This window comes from Lolium perenne, chromosome 1 (genome assembly GCF_019359855.2).
Source record: "Lolium perenne isolate Kyuss_39 chromosome 1, Kyuss_2.0, whole genome shotgun sequence".
Classification (NCBI taxonomy): Eukaryota; Viridiplantae; Streptophyta; class Magnoliopsida; order Poales; family Poaceae; genus Lolium; species Lolium perenne.
Window position 1 is genome coordinate 19777193 of NC_067244.2, and position 18322 is coordinate 19795514.

At 45.8% G+C, this 18322-nt stretch overlaps 1 long non-coding RNA gene across 5 annotated transcripts; it reads left to right on the plus strand.

Moving 5' to 3' along the window:
• The first annotated feature begins 10206 nt into the window (after nt 1-10206).
• Nucleotides 10207-13863, plus strand: LOC127343446 (uncharacterized). 5 transcript variants are annotated; one of them, XR_007877254.2, is made up of 7 exons: nt 10207-10681; nt 10960-11118; nt 11777-11870; nt 12075-12243; nt 12471-13040; nt 13327-13417; nt 13619-13863. It is a non-coding gene; the product is annotated as an uncharacterized lncRNA (long non-coding RNA). The 5 variants fall into 5 exon arrangements; XR_011752162.1 differs by having other exon boundaries at nt 12471-13417; XR_011752163.1 differs by having other exon boundaries at nt 13264-13863.
• Nucleotides 13864-18322: the final 4459 nt, after the last annotated feature.

Genomic DNA, 18322 nt, shown 5'->3' on the forward strand with positions numbered 1-18322 from the left:
ACCGGGGCGGGCGTGGGAGTGCGGCGGCTGTAGGGGAATCGGCCTGTGAGAAGGAGGCTGCGTGGGGGTAGCCGGCGAGCAGCGAGGCTGAGCTGGGTGGCGCCGGCGGCGGCGAGATAGGAATCGGGCTGATCCCTACTAGGAAGAAAATTTACAGAAAAATGAATCGGCGGCGAGATGCGATCTGAATCGGGCTGATCCCATCAGGCGAGATATGGAGGACACTCAACCTAAATTTGGCAGTCCATTTAAACTGCCTCCACAATTCCAGGCAGAAACAGCGCCAAATCAGTCAGCCCAATTTTATTACTCCAAAATAAGCGAAACTTTGGCGATCCTAACATTTTGGTTTGGCGCCACCTTGACATAACTAATCACCGATAGTTTCTTCTGCCCGTGATATGCAGCATATCAATCGAATGCATCACTCGTTCCGTTGGAAAAAGAAGGGCTGGCGTTTTTGAAGCAATCGAGCTAGCTAGCATGCCTACATGACCGACTGGTCTTCGACTCTTCTCCATCCCTCAACGCATAAGGGCATCTCCAGCGGCGCCTGAGCGACCGTTTGCGTCCGCTTTGGTCGTAAATGCATCTGTCACCCTCTCCAGCGGCACGACGCAAAGTGACCGGCCGCTCGCGGAGACGCAAACCTGGCCCAAATGTGCGCCAGGTTGCGTCTCGGCGGACGCTGCGCGACGCGCAAAGTGTCCGCTGCGGTCTCCACCGGGCCCGCCCGGCAGCGAGCTCGCATGGAGGGCATCACTTCCGCGGCCATCGCTTCCGCGGTCAGCGCCTCCGCGTCTGTGCCGCTGCCTCCGCCATGAATGCCGCAGCTTCCTGTTCTGCCGTGCACTGGCGGGCGGCGGCTGGGCTTCTGCGCCGCCTTCAATGGCATCGTATCCTGTGCGCGGCCGCCCTTAAAAGTCCAGCGGCCGCGTTGCTCCTTCGCCCACAGCTCCACTCGCACCACAACCGCCGCCGCGCCATGGGAAAGAAGAAGGACTTCGAGGCCTCCGCAGCGGCAGCAAGAAGGTGGCGCTCCCCGTCACGGTGGGGAGGCTCATGCACGGCAAATGGGTGCCGTGCGACGCCTGGTCCGGCGTGCGGCTGCCGGGCGGCCGGCGGCTCACCGCCGCCGGGTGCCCATCCCTTGGCACTGCGCGCGAGCCCGAGCGGACCAAGGAGATCCGGCGCAGAGGCGATATCCGCCGGAGGACCTCCGCGCCGATCCGGCGTACGCTATCGACTCGGGGAGTTGGCGCACGTACCTGTCCACGGAGACGGACAGCGAGACGACGGGCTGGCTTCATGGGCGATGTGGATTATCCCTTCGGCCCTGCACCGCCGGCTCGTCGTCGCCAGCGCCGACGCGTCGTCGGCCAGTGCCGACGCGACGTGAGCAGCAGCAGCACAACGACCGCGAGGACGAGGACGACGACGACGAAGCTCACGCCGTCTACGACGACGACGACGACTACATCGAGGCGCTCGCGTACCATAGCGAGGAGGTGAGGGACGACAGCGAGGACTACGTCGGCCTCGTCTTCCACGAATGGCAGCAGGCCATGGCGGAGGGCCGGAACTTCGAGTTCCCCGACAACATGACGGACGACGAGATGGCCAAGCTCGGCCTCCTCGTCTCCGAGTACGACGCGCCGGTGCAGCCGCCGTTGCCCCGCTACGCCACCGCTGTCATGCCGCCTGGCCTGTCCGCCGATGAAGCCCTTCGACAGGCGCTCCTGGACTCGGCGGCGCCTCCTCCACCGCCGCCACAGCCTTGGGCGCCTCCCCCACCGCCGCCACAGCCTTATGTCTGGGCGCCTCCCCCACCGCCGCCACAGCCTTATGGCTGGGCTCCTCATCCGCCGCCACAGCCGCAGCCCTGGGCGCCTCCACCGCCGCCTCGGCCCGCAGCCTCCTCAACCTCGAGCACTGCGATCGCGCCCGGCGTACGCTCCCCTGGATGGCTGCTGGCCGTGGGACGTACCGGAGATCATCTTGCTCGACAGCGACGAGGAGCAGCACGGCGACGATGCGCAGCAGTAGGCGTTTTAGGTTTTTTTTTTATGTTTTCAAGTATGTAAGTTATGTTTCAGTTTTTGTAAATTATGTTTCAGTTTAAAAAAATGATTCGTCCTAAAAAAATGCGTCGTGCCGCTGGAGCCACCCCCGACGCAAACGGACGCGCGGTCGTTTTCGACCAAAAGGGCCGACGCACGCGGACGCTAAAATGCGTCGCGCCGCTGGAGATGCCCTAACCACATTAGCCACCAATCGTTCATCCTTTCTTTTTTTTCTTTTCTTTTGCACACGAGTAATTCAGCTAGCTAGCTAGGCTGCTCTAAATTGAGTTAGCTCATCTGAATATAGTCGGATTACCTAGCTGCAGTGCACACCACACGTGTATATCTCCAAATTGAATAATCAGGCTTGATGGCTCGGTCTTTTTACGAATGGCTGCCACCTATAGGGGTGGGTAAAACCGATTCAACAGTTTGGCCAGTTTTAGTTTAGTTAAAAAAATCACTAAAGTAGAAGTGAAGATTTGATTTATGAAAGAAAAATAAACTACTTCCACCAACCGGTTTGAAACTGTTTCCACCGGTTTTAGTTTTGCACACCCCTAGCCACCTCCTACTACATGAGCATGAGGAAACCGGAGACATAGCAGTTATGTGCAATGTATGGGCATGATGCGGCTTGTCGATGGAAGCGCCATCAACGGGTGGCAACCATTACCAATGGGGGAGGGGGGCATGCTACACAATACATGGCTAGCACATAGTCTAATGATCACTAGAATGATGAAATCACGAGTAAATCCATAGTGGTGTGGCGGGCGGTGCTCCAACAATAAATCATGGAACAAGGAATTGAACTCATCTGATGTAGTATCCCGTGGTGAGAATGACGTGACAGGTCAGTGGACACGGGCAACCGAGAGCTACGCATCGGCGAGTTCCGTCCCATTGATTCCACTGTGTAGGGGTGGCGAGGTGGCGTGTATATTCTCCTGACATACCGTGTCCATGTCCTTTGTCCAAGGGTATAATGCGGCTGGGCATCGTTGGTTCATGTATAATAATGGGCATGTATCGTCAACATAACCTTCATGGGAATAAATGTCTGTTGATGTTAAAATTAAATGTCTCATTTTTATGTATTTATTTGTGAAGTTGAAAAGATTAGGAACAAAAAGAACATTTAAATTGTTCATGTACTTGCCAAAAATAGTAAAACAAGATGAAAATGCATGTGTATCCTTGTTTGAGGTGATCACAAGAATTAGATAGGGACAAAGTATATGGGCATGAGTGCAACATGGAGAATTCTATCACCGACCTCCGTATATACAAAAGCACATTCGTCATGGAAAGGAGGTCGAGCCACTACACAAAATCACAATCGTAGACTCCATAGCAATGAACCCTAGAACCAATCTATAAATCTCGTCAGGTGCATCTATAAGCCCGTTGAGTTCATCTTGTAAGTCTTGTAAAATCTTGTGATCATACTTATAATAAAGTTTGAGATAAACTTTCATCATTATCATCGTGTCTTTGAGATGATGGCATGCATATTCTCCTAACATACCATGTCCATGTCCTTTGTCGGAGGGGACAATGCGGTGGGGCGTTGTTGGTTCATGTATAATAATGGTGTTGGTCATCCTTCATGGAATGTTGATGTCAAAACTAAATGTCTCATATTTTATGTATTCATTTGTGAAATTGAAAAGATTGGGAATAAAATATTTAAATTGTTCATGTATTTGCCAAAAATAGTAAAACAAGATGAAAATGCATGTGTATCCTTATTTGAGGTGATCACAAGGATTTGTTAGGGAAAAGCATATATGGGCACGAGTGCAACATGGAGACTCCTACCACTTGCGCCTATATATACAAAAGCACATTCGTCATGGAAATGAGGTCAAACCACTACACCAAATCACCGTCGTTGACTCCATAAGCATGAACCCTAGAACCAATCTATAAACCTCATCGGGTGCATCTGTAATACCATGGAGTTCAACATCTAAGTCTTGTACAATCTTGTGATCATACCAATAGTAAAATCTCTCTTCATCATTGTCTTCATGTGTTTGATCCAAATATGTTGCTATGAGCCCATTGCCGAACAAATAAACCCATCTCCGACCGGATTGACTTCGGATCGTGCAAACAATGCTTACTCAAATAGGGAGTGTAATATTAATTAATTTTTATTACAATGTATTGCAAATGAACTAATAGAGGGCATAATTTTTGGATAATAAATTTTAGTTAACTTTTATATCAACTCTCGCAAATATAATAATTAGTATAGTGTAATTATTGTAAGAACCAAATAATTATTTGGGATAACAAGTGGGGGTCGTCCGTGTTGGAATCTAGTTCCCTCATGTTCAATTCCGCTATTATTCTACAATCGTCATTCTAGAGAAAACCTAGACATCCTCGGCTTATGCCATCACCACAATCATGCTTGTACCATTTATACTTACAGCTGGCACCACCATTGTCATCAAGCCTAACTGTCTTCTTGCCATCGGTACTTCTATTCCACCTCACCGCCCCAACCACCCTAACCGCCACCACCCGGCACATGTAATGCTAGTTGATCTCGAACCCCTAGCATAAAATAAGGGTGTGTGATGAAACATGGAATGCTAGGTGACCTCAAACACACACGGATGGTTCTATAAGTTTCTACCGGGCATGCGACATCTACGGTGATGTCGACTACATCTTCGGCATCACCTCCATCATCTTCCTAGACTGCACCCTCCATAGCCAGCTCCAAATGGCTAGCTAGAGCAACACCGTGATGGTGTAGGGATGCACCTACTCGATCTAGAACATGGTCACCACCATGCAGGGTTGCTCCATCGTTGTCACGCTGGAGCTCTCCGGCAATACGACCTTTGCCATGACCAACTACCTCGTCCGGCCGTGGAAGCTATACTCGTGCACAGTGGTCATAGGTCGTGACACGCTGCCAACTCCTACGTTCAGGATGATGAAGCTTGAGGCATGACATAGGTTGTTTCCCTAATAGACATAGCACTCGTGTGCTATGTGTGGGTGTGTTGCGGCTGGTTGATGGCACCTCCAGCAACCAGTGGCAACATGTATCGATGGTGACCCCTTACCGAGGCCACAGGCTAGGCAATGCATGGCTAGCACATAATCTAATGATCCTTAGAACGATGAGATCACACAAAGATCCATAGTGGTGTGTGGCAAGCGGTGATCCATAGTATTACCAGGTTTATTACCACTAGGTCATAGTCGAGGGGTCTACTGTGACTTGTGAGAAGATAGTAGATCCATAACAAAGTTGTGGGCTCGTCCGCCGGGCACGGCGGGTCTATCGCGCGCCCATTGTAGTAACAACCATCTAACCTGTTTACCAGTAGATCAAGAGTTTGCGTGTGGAGAAGGGCTTTGTTGGTGGTTTAGCAATGCCAACTTATGTTCACCCACGCAACATATATATTGGGGACGACGACATGGACAATGCCGAACGACGACGATACACCTATATAGATCAACATTCTAAAGAGCACCACTAAATATGTTCCTCCCCTCTTACGCATGAGCCAGAGTTCTAATCTTATTTCTTTTGCACAAGAGCGCTAGGACACAACCTAGAATATGGACCATTGGCAAGTACTGATCCACGCGCTGTGCAGAACAAGGACCTTGTTGTTGTACTCCGACAAGAAGCACACGCTAAGTTCAGCATGACTACTCTATTTGGTCTCTCGATGCATTTGGACTCTGGTGGTACATACATATGTGCCCAAGTCTATTACTACTACCCATACAAGTAACAAGCTACCTAGATGTCATATCCACCAATCTTCACCTTGACCACTTCCCACCCTCCTAGGTGTTGCCCCTTTGCAGGGACAATGTCCCGTCTATACATTACTAGTAGAAAAATAGTCTTTTGTTCGAAGCTGCCCGGAGCATTAGTCCTGGTCGCGTTTGGAACCGGGACTAAGGGAGCATTAGCCCCGGTTCAAACGGCTAGGATGTCGCACGATTTAAGTCCCGGTTCAAACGAAACCTTTAGTCTCGGTTGGAGATACCAACCTGGACTAAAGGGTCTACCTTAATTTATTCGCGGTTGGAGACACCAACCGGGACTAAAGACTTTCCAGATTTTTTTTGCTCCACACACAACCCCCTGGTGGATCACTTTTTTAAATTTTGTAAATACAAAAGAAAATGATAGAGAATTTAAAAATAAAAAACATTTTAGATGTAGGTAGGTTAGGTGATCTAGTTATTATGAAAAATACCAGACATGAATTTTGACTTATTTTGCAAAAAAAAATTGTATTTTGGGTGAGATGGCAATAACTTTTGCATGCGAACTCGAAAAAATGTTTAATATATGGAAATCTATCTACGCAAAAAGTTACATCCGATTTCACCGACTAAGCCCAGTTGACATTTTTTTTAGAATCTCAAACTACCAAATGGAAATATGATTTTTTTTTAGATTTTATGTTTTGCCAAAAAACATATTATTTATTTATATATTTATTCAATATGATTATTACTTCATTACTTTTATTTATTAAAATAACTAATTGGAATTCAAAAAATAAAGAAGTGTGATATCGTGACCAAGAGGTTAATAGGATTGATATGATAGTAGTATCAATAAGGTGTGTACAAAGTACATGGAAGCTAGACGGAAGGAACTCGAAAGTTAAGCGTGCTAGTGTCCTCACGGTCAAGTTCGCTACTATTCTACAAGGGTCATGCCTATAGAAAATCTAGACATCATTGGCCGTTGTCGTCGCCACAGTCATGCCTGTACCATTTATAATAACCATTGCCACCACCATTGCCATCCGGCCTGGCCCCGTCTGACTATCTCCTTGCCACCGACACTTTTATTCCACCTCAGCGGCCCCACCTACCCTAACCACTACCACCCCGACACATGAAATGATAGGTGATCTCTGACCCCTAACATAAAATAATGGTGTGTGAGGGCACATGGAATGCTAGGTGATCTCGGACGCGGGCGAATGGCTCTATCAGTTTCTAATGGTGGGCGTACATATAACAAGAACTATGGTTTTGAGATTTGTTTCTAGAAAAATTCCATGACCCTCCAAAATCAAGGAAACCTCATGAATTATTTCAGAGTTATTCTATCGTTTTCCTTTTCAAATTTAAAATAATTCCGACCTGATTTATACTGGATTTGAGTTTTACTTGGAACTTGTCTAGAAAATCCAAGATAATTATACGTCCGAACTCAACATAGTTAGCCCAAAATTTTGTAGTACCATGTGTGGCTAGTACTAGTTTAGCTTCATATATCTATACCAATATAAAAAGAGCGAGAGGAGGCAGATCCAATACATCCTGACCGCACAACCTTGCATCAACGCTAAAAAATTAGCCCCGTGATTTGCGGAAAAACAGTGTCAGACGCCCCGCAAATCGCATGTCATGCAAACTGTTTTGCCCCACGATAATCTCATCAAGCAACCGCACCCTGTGTCCATGTCCACGCCTCCGCCGCCAATAGCATCGTCTTCAGCCGTCACTCTTGGCAGCCCGCATGCCCCTGCACTCCTCCCCCGTTTGTCGTCAGCGACGGCACGCCGTTATCATATATAAGGGTTTTACAAGCAATGGCACAAGCCAAAGTGGCCTTGGGTGAAGATTTGCAAAAATGGCTAAATGTGTATGTGAGTAAAAATGGGATTTTCTCCCTATTTGATTTCTCTCCATTTGAGTTGACTTTTGTTGACTCTAAAGTGGTTCTTATTAGTTTAGAAACATTTTCCAACCATTGAAACCAATTCAAATGGTCTTGCTCAAAGAGTTGCAAAATTGGCCATAACACATAAGAGGTGATGTGTTAAAGTTTATTATTTTTGTAAATTGTTCACCTTGCTTTACTTGGGCATGGGTTAGGGTCAATTTAGTATTATATGAGGTTGAGAGATGGTTTCCCAACATTTGGTCAAGTTTTAAAGTCATAGGGCAAAAATTGGATATTATGGCTATGTGTCACATATGCCTCTATGCATATGTTGCATTTGTGTTTTACTTTGACTTTGCTTGACCCAAAATGGTGTTGTTGAGTGTTGAAATGGTATATGGAAGTGATCCAACCATTCACCACATGTATTAGGGTCAAGATTCTTAAATTCACATATTTGCTATTTTACTTTCATATGCCTCTATGGCATTTTTAGTTTCCTTTTTATTTTCTTTGGAAACCACTTGGATTTGGTTTGATAAGTACTAGGTAAGGTATATGAAGGTTTTCCAAACCTCTAAGCAAAGTGGAAAGGCTTAGGGTAAAGTTTTATAATTATAGCCCTAGGCACATATGCCTCTTTCTTATTTAATTCCCTTTTATTTTAATTTAACTAGGGTGGTGAAAAGAGGGGTGAGGTTTAGGGTTTAGTGGGGTTCACAATGGTTCACCACCATTTAGCATAAATAATAAAGGTAGGGTTCAAGATTTACCTATTAGGGCTAGATGCCCCCATATGTCTTTTATTTTATTTTGGATTTCTCAAAATAGATCCAAAATGATTTCTGGAGAAGATTAGGGTTTAAGGTTTTTCTTATTTGATTTCTTTCTCTTTTATTTTATTGGGTTGGTGACCTTCACTTGATCACATTAGGGTTTTAGGGTTTAGCACATAAGCATAACAACACTCATCATGGCAAAACACAAGATTTAAACCAGATCTATATGTATCAATCTTATTTTAATAAAGGTTTTTGTTGGTTCCAAAATTTGGAACTAGGGAAATTCATTTTGTTTGTTTTGAAATTTTTGGGATGTTACACGCCGACCCCCGCGCCGCGAGCTGCCGGCGCACTTCCATGGCCGATCTCGCCGGCACGACCTCGCCCTGTCCTGCTCGATCAGGGCATCCAGCTTCGCTTCTGAAAAATCATGAATATATTTAAGGTGAGGTGGGCGGACTCAGGATAATGGAGGCGCGGGGCGTTGCTTCTCCGGATGAGATCAAACGTGGACTCGAGGGATGGGAACGACGCCGTTGTTGAGTTGTTGATCCCGATGTTTGTGTTTGATGCAGGTCACAAACGCCGACATATATTTTTATTTTATACACAGATCACACGCCGCCTCGATGGGTTGTTCAGTTCTATGCACCTCCTCTTGTACAAGAATTTAGTACTAATGATGATGCAGTTTATTTCAATTCAGTGTTATATTCTCTTATCACATGCAGCCTGTCTCGATTCAGTTGGATTGACTTGCTCATGAGACTGGATTAAGCAGTTTCACATATGAGATATCATATATATTCAGGATTGTGTTTGGAATGCTTAGGAGGGAGCAGTTTCAGAGATGGCCTACAATATATTCAGGTTAGTTGTATGGAATTCTTAGGAGGGAGAGATGGCTCTTCTTGGCGCCGTTACTTCTTGCGTGAATATTTTGTTGTGCCCATACAGTCGTAATGCAGGAGCCCAATGCTACCAGGTATTGCCGTATTGCACATTTGTTAAGCAGATGGAAGATTAGATAGTGTGAAGTCAAATTTGGTTCATATCTTACAAATGAGTACCAAGATTATCTCACCGGGAAATTCCAATTGGTTATATTGTCATGAAAAATAATTTCATTTTACCATAATAATATAATTTTGATGTACTAGCACATGCAAAAAATTGTTGTACCAAATTATATGTTCGGGGCCATGGTCGTGTCCAAATACCTCTTTTCTTTAGGATTAGATGGACTGCAGTGCACTAATTCAAGAGAAATTTCATTTGTGCTATAAATAGCCTATTATTATATCTCAGTGAACTTGAATGGTATGGATGATAATAATTGTTAATCTATTTCTTTGGGATTCATAACCTTTATTGTTTTAGGATGTATACTGAAAGTCATGAGATATGTGAATGGGGTATTTTAGAAACACGTGCATTGCACGTGCAATATTACTAGTTAGCACAAACGACCGGAGGCTTACGGAAATGGGCGGGAAGAGGTAAAATAAAATACTCCAGTTATCGTGGGTCCATTATCAAATTGGGCCGAATTGTTTGGGTAATCAAGGCTGCAGTAAAATAAAATAAAATACTCCAGTTATCGTGGGTCGGAGTCCATTATCAAATTGGGCCAAATTGTTTGGGTAATCAAGGCTGCATTTTTAGTTTAGTCCTGGCCAGAACCCTAATCCCCATTCTCCTCTCCGCCGCCGCTCCTCCCTCGCCGTCGCCGGCTGCGCCCCTGCGCCGCCACCCCATCTCGAGCCTCCTCCCCCTACGACCCCACTTCCTCCCGTCATCCGCTCCCGCCCCCAGCGCCGGCAACGAGAGAGCCGGCGCAGCCAGGACCATGGCGTCGCGGCCTGCCTGCTCGCCGGCGCGCGCGTGCACCCTATGCGCGCGGCTCCGTCGAGCTGGCCGGACTCCGTCGCAGCTTGGCCGATGCAGTGCTGCAGTGTTCCACGCCGGCGAGGTGTCTCCGGCCACCAGGACGCGCCGGCCGCCAAGTCGCGAGCTGCGGAAGGCCGTCGTCCTCCACGCGCTGCAAGGAGGGCGTCTCCTCGGAGGAGGGGAACCGCGCTGTTCGGTGGTCTCCCCAGGCCCGCCATTCCGGCAGCAGCTGCTCCTGTTTCCTCCGTCTGCGTGGAGAATCAAAGGTCGAATTTTGTTCTTCTGTATGTCAGCTTAGGGGCTCTAGTAGAGTCCTCTGTATTTAGCAGCATTAGGCCTGTGTAGTGTTCGGTAATTAAACCATGATGCATGCAAAAAGAAAAAGTAGCTACATTACTGTTCGGTAATTAAATCATGATGCACGAAAAATTAAAAAGTAGCTGCATTAGCAGTGTTGATGATGTCAATTTTCAGTGCCTTGCCATGAGAATTATGAGCTCTATTTTATTATGGTCCTGATATCTAGCCTCATTTTAATTTCCAGGTTGCTGGGAGTCTGCCCGTGGCTGATGATGTCATTGCCAGGAACTGAAGGAGGGTGGCTGGCTCGAGATCAGGCGTCCACGGTGTGCAGGAGCATGCCCGAAGGCCCACTGCGGCTACCTGGACGCTGTTCCGGAGATCATCGACATCAGCAACAAAGGTCAAAATTTTCTCTTTGGCCGCCTAGGCGTTTGGAAGTGATTATTTCAATTGGTGTAGAGGTATTGTGCAAATCGTTGTTGTATGGTGCAACACGTCGATATATTCTGTAAGATATAGAGCTTCATTCACTTGTCGCCATACCTTTGCTTTGCCCATTCATTGCATATAAAAATAGGGTGTTTGACCTGCTTTCCTATTCAGCTTAATGACTCTGTGTGGCCACTTATTGTATTTGTTGAAATGCAAATTAGTGCAATTGTTTCTTACATATAGTGCAGAAATTTGTAGAGGTGAGCATCTCTCCATTTTCATGATTAAGCATTGAAACTTGATAAATTTTTATGTTTCTGCAAGTGTCGTTGCTCTGGCCATAACATTCAGTACTATACTCTTTTTCTTCTTTTATTTTAAAATGGGATAAACACAATTTACTCTGGTGATGCACATTGCTGAGTCATTGTTGTTCTGGGACCCAACTTCCTGCTTATGATTAAACTCTGGTGATGCACATTCCTGCTTATTTATGGTAGGAGCCATCTTGATTTTACTCTGAACTTTCTTTTGACAGAAATGGCTGTTGGTGTTGCGCTATTAAGATTTCATACTTCAATACTTCCCTCAACATGTACTTAACTTCCTTTTTTCTGCCTTTTCAGATAGGTCGAGCTGCTGCATGTTATTGATTTTGTTGGACAGCTTCAAAACACCGAGATCCATTCAAGTTCACTCGCAGATGCTTATCCTGTCAAGGTATACTTGGCTGATACTTTGTACTCATCATCGTTGTATCCATCTGCTTTGATTAGAAAGAGCGTCATACCTTTATGTGCAAAGTGGAGAACCTTAAGTTCTCAGTTGTCAAATATCGGAAGCTATTCATGTTCATGCCATGTTATATGATATGTTAAATTTCGGTTCTTAATTTGAACATTTGAAGTATCTTGCTTTATGCAGGCAGTCGTACAGGAAGATGCATTTGAGCTGTGCAAGGACAACAGATACAGCCAGCCAACAGGGAAGAGTGGGCTGTCAGCCGCAGAAAATTGATGACATTGTACAACTCCGTGGGCTGCCATGACTCCGACATGGCTCTAACGACCACCTCCCCAACAAGCTACTGCCGGTGAGCTCCCTCTTACCCTCCTGCAATCTGTTGTTGCTAACAATTGTTTCATTTTTTGAGTTTAATCGAATGTGCTTGCATGTATAGATGGCAACTTGGTTCAGTCAAGGAAAAATTGTTGTGCGTTGGCAATTTGGCAGTAGATGTGTAGGAAATAGTATGTGTTCAATTGTTTGCTTGATGTTTGATATGCATAGGCACTGCTGAAAATCATGCATATTTTTCAGGTTGAAAGCATGTCGGAGGAGGATCTGAAGGGCGAGAACCGGCGTCGCAGTGGAACCGGGAGGAGGAGGTGTGGTGGCGAACACCATCTGCGACATCAAATAGTGCATCGTGGAGGCGCTCAGGTGGTTGTGAATGGACTAGTCTACTGATTGCGATTGTTTTAGTGTACGGAGCTTCCACTTGTTCTTCTGGATTTAACGATTGAATTGGTTCTATATTGGTTGGACAATAGTTCAAATGGTCCCGTAAATCTCAAATGGTTCCCTAAATCTCAAATGGTTCGGTCATAATTGAACTTTTGCTTACAGTATCTCATCCCCTTATTATTTTGTTGCATGCAAATGGTGTAGCGTGATTCCAGTTATGCCTAAGTTGGGAACAATAGGTTCTTAATTGTCGATTGTTGGATGCTTAAGTTGGGTACATGTGCGTTTATTAGTGGCTGTTATTTGGATCCTTCTATAAATATAAGTGTTTTTTTTACCTAACCATGCTTTGTTCTTGCTCGAGGATAACTAGGAGGGCTAAACAATGAGAGCGGTCGCCTTGGTGTGACCCCATGTGTTTAGGTATGATTCTGGTCCTCTCTGTGATTTCTTACTCTTGTGCATGTAGTTGACCATGTAGCCTCTCCACATGCCCATTGCTGGGCTGGAGTATCCAGTTTTGTGTCAACATAATTTATAACGTTTAGTAATATCACTGTTGTTGTTGCGGTTTGTATTCAAGTCGAAGGAGTTTTATTGAAGCTGTGGGTTTTATTTTGTTGTTTTTCTACCACCAATCAATCAGATAAGAAGAGTTGTTGCTACAATTCGGTGAAGTTGATGAAATTTTTTGGGTGATTTCTGGTAGTACTGGAATCGTGCCATTGCAGGTACTAGTTGATATTCTCAGCATTTAACATGCTAGTCAAGCTGGACTGCGTGTTTGAATGCATCTAGAGGTAGGTGTGCTGGTATATGCACTTTAACTGTTTCTGCTATATGAATTGTGGTCTCTGGATGTCCAAAAAGAGGCAAAGGCCATGTCAAGTTTTTCAACACCATTGATGATTATTAAACTTGAAGAGTTTGTTAGTTAGCTAGTGCTTTTGGTTTCTTAAAGAAGAAGAAATCGGTTAACTCGCTGCGGTTTGTTTGTGCAGGTGCAGCGAGGCAAGCCAACGGTGAAGCGCGGGCAAGGCAGACGCACCAAACGACGACATTGTAGAACTGTGTTGCCGGCTAGCTCAGGCGGAGCCGCTGCCGTGCTGGCCTAGGACCGGTTGGGTAATTGTGTTGGTGCTGTCATATTCATCATCCAGAGGTGGTAGTAGCCCGATGAATTGTGTGTGTAATAATAATATTCATTCATGCTCCGGATGGCAGAGCAGAGTTTGTTGTACTGTAATAGCAAGCGTGCGAGTTCGCATGGTAGCTGCAATATTTCGAATGATTGGATGAGCCTTGCGATTTAGAAGCTGCTGAATTAAGCTTTAGTTATCTGATTAATAATTAGACCAAGCACTGGTGCTCCAAAATATTTAGTTGTGCAAGCACGTCTAGATACATGTGTACAGACAAATCTGCGTCAACTAAATACCGTTGGTTCTGTAGGTGACGATGCACTTTGGGGCAAAATAAGAGAAGAAGATGGGGTTATGGCGCGTGATTGGAGTCAGATCATATGGTTGACATTCACGTTTGGTTTTGAGGAGCAGCTGGTTAATTAGCTGAACTGATGCACTTTTTTTCTTAAAGAATTGGTGGCAAGCTTGAATTGGCAAGTTGAGCTCTAATTTGGAAACCATCTTACTTAGTGAGCCTCAGTATGTTTATACTAGTCCATCCGTTTCATGAAAGTCGTCCAAATTCGGACACTAAAAAGAAATTTTTGATAAATTTTCACGGGATGAAGGGAGTAGTAGATTATTATAGAGTTTTCAGGTGGTGTGGCCGAGCATAGCTGCAATTAGTGCAGCGACTTGGTTCCCTGTTTCGTTTGGATGAAGCGCGGAGCTTTATCTTTTTTCGTTGTTTGGGTCATTTGGTGGTATTTAATAAATGTAGCTCCGATCTCGAAATAGGCTTTCGCCCTGTTTGTAAATAAAACAACGATCATACAAGAAAAGCACACACACGAAAAGCACACACACGAAAAGTGCTGTCCAGCAGCAAAAACATGCCCAACAGAAAAAGAAAAGATACAACTCGGAGATTGCACGAACGAAAGCGAGTAAGCGAGATAATAGCCCACCATCATGCCGTCCTCGGAACTTGCCCTACCACCACACTTCTTGCCACAGATCCTCGAGCACCAAGGTAGCACCTTCAAGAAGGGATGCGACATCATGACGCTGTTGTAGGGTTTCGCCCGGCACTCGACGGGGAATGGAGAGGGGGAAACCACGACGCCCTCCAAGGAGGAAGGACGACACCCACAGGCGGCGCCACGTCGGTGCCGGACACGGCGGCAGGGATTTCTCCCGTTCCCCCAACACACAAACCCGTAGGATCTTGGCCAAGAAACCCCAAAGACGCCGCCAGGTCCAAACCACTCAGGTCTAGCAGTAGCGCACACGTGCACAAGCAGGAGGACGCAACAGCAGTAGGAAGGCAAGCACGCCGGGCGCACCATCCGTAGAGCTCGGGCCCATCAGGCCCGCAAAGCAGCCCCAAACCTAGGCCCGCCTGGCCCGGGTCTGACGCGCACGCTCGAGGACGCTGCCGCCACCGACTTGCCGCTGTCCGACTAACCCGAAGCAAGAGCGTCGGCACACGGACCGGCCAGATCTAGCCGACCGATGGCCGAGCACCCAATAAATTTAGCTCTTGTCGATCATGCCAAATATAAAGATTCCTTCTTCGACTGGAAATGAAAGAATGGAGAGAATGGATGGATGGATTCCGTTGTAGATGATGTGTGTACAAGTCTCCGATGGGAAAAAAAATAAGGAGAATTTCCAAGTTTAGAGGTGTCGTGGCAGATGTCAGTTTAATTTTGGATGTGGGGAATATTTTGGAGACGCTACAGGCAGGCAGGCAGGCAGAAAAGATTGCACATAGAAGGTGGCTGAGCTAATTTAGGTTAAAGAAAGGAAATAAGAAAATCCCGCCGTATTTTTTTTTGCGGGTAAAGAATCCCGCCGTATTAATATTAATTAATTGGCTTCCTCCCGTGCATTTCCTTTCCTCCCGATGTGTACGCCAAAGAGGAAGACTGGCCGGCAAGTTTGTATGCGGCTTCCTTCCTTCCCGCAGCGTTTATCGCGGAATACGTATTCCAAATGGACACGGCGGACCCCGCTGGCGCTCGGGCCCCGCCGACGCTAGAGGAGGATTCGGTTGAAAACTTGAAACCAACGTGCAGTCTGTCACGGACCGATCAAACTGAATCAAGGGGAGCAGGCTAGTCGTCGAGAAAAATGGCGAGAAGCTCTTCCTCTACGATCGAGCCTCGAGGTCGATCTTGATTCTTGACTCTTGAGAGGGTTTCACTTTTGTCTCCTCGGCGTCGGCAGCTTCGAGTCCTCCCCCGCCGCGCGCCTCCAGGCGGAGCGGCTCGCGTGGGAGGAGCGCGTCGACGAGGCCGGGGACGTGGATGAGGACGACGGGTTCGCCCGTGCGTTCAACGAGACGAGCTGGCATTTCTTTGAGGTGGACGACCATGTCGACCAGAGGAAGGAGATAAGCCCCGAAGCTTTATCCTTCCAGAAATTATCACTGTGATTCTGTGAATTGTATTACTTGATTGTAGATGCATTCAAAGATTTAGAGCTGAACATCTTAGCAAAGTTTAATAACACTGTAATTCAGTGTTACTCGACTGGAGATGCATTCAAAGATTCAGAGTTGGACATCTTAACAAAAATGTATCACTGTAATTCATGAGTTGTACAACTTAATTGGAGATGCATTCTAAGATTTAGCACTGTAATTCAGAGAATTGTATTTCTCGATTGGAGATGCGTTCAAATATTCAGAGTTGGACATCTTAACAAAATGTATCACTGTAGTAAGTCTATGAGATTGGAGTACTTGATTGGAGATGCATGCAAAGATTCTGAGTTGGCATCTTAAACAGAATTTTGTGTTTGCTTCACCTTAATTTGCAATGAGCAAGAATGGATCGTGTGCGCATTGTGTCATTCTTTGGAATTCAGAAACTAAGTGATCCTCCGATTTCTGGCTGTGACCCAATGCGTTAAGAAAACAAACTCTCCGCATATAGTGTTTGCATGTGTCATTGTGAGGATGCTCCGGTGTCTCATGAGGTTGTTTTGTTTAGTTTTCTGCTGTGAGAATTGGTACTTTGATATAATCTGTATGCCCCTTTATACCTCCGAGATCATTTACCGGCCCTGGTTCATTCAGTCTAATCGACTTGGTCCAAAGCTGGGAATTTCACTGGTTACCAAATTACCCATTTTCACTATGTCCTGGTAGATGTGCGTTCGTAGAAAATGCACAAAAGTTAGTCTGGATCTGTAGCACTCTTGGCTACTGTTGCATGAAAGTTATTCTTGATCTGTGGCAATGCACAAAAGCTAGTAGCTTGGTTGAATTATGAACTCAGAATGGTTCAATATGCTCCCGGGTTCAATTTGTTGGTACCTGAATTTAGTATATCTCATTATATGCATAATAATGTGAAGTTGTCCATATGAAGTACAAATATTTGTTTGCTGAGCCTCTTCGGTTTTCTTGATAAAGGGATGATAACCGAGGTGGCAATGGCATAGGTAATTCTCCTTGATTTTTCTTCTGGATGGCGCTCTATTATTTCCTTCTGTAATATGGATGTCAAGTTTGATGTGACTTGTGTATGTGTTGGTTTAACAGCGGAGGAGCTCTAGGGAGGCAGCGCAAACTTGCTCAGCTCCAAGAATGTTTCGTCCTGATGGACTGCATGCTTCCACTTTGTTTGTTGATTTTGGGCGGCATGAGATGATATTTGCTTTAGAGATGGATGGTTTTTTTTGTTGATTGGGCAGGGCAGCTCCCGGATAGCATACATTCTCTATGCATCATGAGTCAGGTGACATGTGTTTTTTCCCCTTTTGCTCTAATTGCTGCGCTATTTTAAGTCATCGTCCATTTGACATTAGCTTAGTAGTCATGCATCATGAGTTAGGGAGTGGTGTTGATGTACGTACGTAGAATGTCGATACATAAGTGCGGAAATTTTTGTTCTAATTTTTTTTGACATTTCAAAATGTTTTTCCGGTGGCAGGAGCATATGCTCCCATGTGCCGAATTGAGTTTCTGAGTTAGACTCAGTTTCAAAAATGGTAACTGAATAAGCAACCTAGATATTTGCTACTATCTGCAGTCATGCTGAATTTTCAGAAATGGTAACTGAATAAGCAACCTAGATATTTGCTACTATCTGCAGTCATGCTGAACGCGAGATTAGTTTCAGGAAAAGAGTACTCCGTGAGGTTGGATTTCTGAGTATTTCCAAGCCATGCTAACTCATTCTCATACAGTACTAATATTCTGTCTTTATTAAATACAAAAGTGTTGAACTAGTGGGCTCTTTTCCTCTCCACCTGGCGGCCACACTAAGGTTTAGACTAAATGTGGATACGCAATTCACTCGTCGAATTCACACATAGAAAGAAGGTCTCGATCGCCGTCGCTGCTCGCCTGTCGCTGTCGTAGTATATGCACTGCGCATCGTGATCGCTTCTCTGGATGATCTCCTCGTTCCGGTGCAGCTGCTGAACCTGCGTCCCGCCGCGCGCCGCCGCTTCGAACTCCTTGTCACGGCCGTGGAACTCCGTCGACGCTGGGTGCACGATGTTGCCCCCTATGCTGTCACCCCGTTGGAGATGGCCTAAGCCTCTAGAAGGATGGGGCATAGAACC